This window comes from Suricata suricatta, chromosome 16 (genome assembly GCF_006229205.1).
Source record: "Suricata suricatta isolate VVHF042 chromosome 16, meerkat_22Aug2017_6uvM2_HiC, whole genome shotgun sequence".
Lineage (NCBI taxonomy): Eukaryota > Metazoa > Chordata > Mammalia > Carnivora > Herpestidae > Suricata > Suricata suricatta.
In genome coordinates, this window is record NC_043715.1 from 49,919,692 (window position 1) to 49,921,685 (window position 1,994).

At 62.1% G+C, this 1,994-nt stretch overlaps 1 protein-coding gene across 1 annotated transcript in view; it reads right to left on the reverse strand.

The window, feature by feature from the left end:
- Positions 1-1,994, reverse strand: part of BBC3 (BCL2 binding component 3) — an 11,804-nt gene that overhangs the window by 3,500 nt on the left and 6,310 nt on the right. The window lies entirely within an intron of this gene.

Sequence of the window (1,994 nt, forward strand, 5' to 3'; positions counted from 1 at the left end):
CACACACACACACGCACACACGAGGGGCAAGGAGCCACAGGATGGCTAGCACAGCAAGTTCAAGGGCTCACATGGGACCCAGATGGAGGAGTCTGTCGGGTGGTGTGTGTGAGAGCTGACAGCCTCACAGCACAAACTCACCCAGCCTGGGACTCACCCGGGCCACCGGGCTCTTGGGGCTAACTTCCGGAACACAAGGAGGGCAACCAAGCACACACAGGGACACAGGGACTTATGCAGGACCCAGATGGAAAAGGAGGCCACTGGGGGTGTGCAGAGGGCCCAAGCGCACACGTAAGGACTCACTCCGGACTGACCAGCCTGACCTCCTCCCCCCTCATCTCCCGTTTGCACAGAAACACGGAGATGGCTCCAGTCTCCAACACGGCTGCCCAGCACAGGATGCGCACACGCCAACCACAGCGCGTGGACACACAGACACGCAGGCCATCAGGAGTAGACGCACGATGCACACTGGCCGGTGCGACCTGTCCCCTCCGTCCACGCATCCACGCACACATACAAACCGTCAGAGCCTCACTCACTGACCCACTGTTGATATGCCCGTGGACACACACACACATACACACACAATGCAGCGGTCGAAAACACAGAAACTGCTGGACTTCGAAAACACACGTGCTCCCCCCCCCCCACACACACCCAGGAGGTAAGCGCTATGCACCCATCAACACGAAACACATCCACGGCCACACGCAGCCCCATAACTGAAACACGCCCCCTCATCACCAATTCTCAGTCCCCAGGACACATGTCCCCAGACCCAGCTGCGTCACCACACACGCCGGCCACGGCACACGGGTGCAGGAGAACAGACATCAGCTCACCCTCGTCCGCCAACTGTCAGCCCCGGACACACACGCACACGCCACCGCTAACTCTAATCCCGCCCGGCCCGGGCGGCGCACACCTACAGCACCCATAGAAAACACTGGGCTCACGTGACCGACATAAACACTACACACACGCAGCCCACATGACACACATGAGCCAGCCGATCACCGAGAGAAGCCCCTCAGACCCAACACACACACACACACACACACACACACACACACACACACAGGCTTAGATACAGACACAGCCCCATCCAAGAGGCTGCCAGCAACTAGCTCGGACTGCGCTGCACAGACCCCACGGAGCTGAGATCCTCAATTCCCAGGCGCGGATGCCAGACACACAAGCCAAATACAGACCGAGACAGGCCCCCGCCAAGCACACACACACTCTGCATAGACCTCACACACACACCTGGGTGGAACACAGACATCGACAGAACTCACACACGCACCTGGACGGAACACAGACGCTGCAATCAGCTCGCGCCCCATCACCACCGCTTAGCAGAGACACATGCCCCGGACGGAGACACAGACAGTCAAAGACGGGCCACCCAACCAAGACGCACAAGCGCACACAAGCACAGCACATGGGGCAAGACACGCGCAGATCGACCCACCATCACAGCTCACTCCAGCCACGCGCCCACACTCCATCCACACACACCGCAGCCCACGCAGGGGACGCGGACCCACCGCATCACCCCCTCACAGCGCGCGCGCGCACAACTCTCACAGAGAACACACACACACACACACACAGGTACGCCACACATAAACAACACCCACCCCTCGGGCACGGCACACACAGGCAGAACCCCGCGTAAATACACATGGGGACTCAAGCCCGCACCGCGACGGGCCACTGCCCCCACATTCCCCTGCACTACTACCACCACTCCCTGCAGACCCCAGGACAAACTCGGAGATAGACGCACGCACACACCCAGGCGAGACACCTGCAGATCCACAACCCCGCACACGCGCGCTCCCACGGCGGGCCCAGACTCCCCCCTCCGCTGTCACAGCGCCCCCCCACCCCGCCGCCGCCACGTGCGCCCGCCCCGCCCGCCAGGCGAGCGCGGGGCCAATAACCGGCTGTTGCTGGGGCGCAGCCCCCGCCCGTTGGAGCCG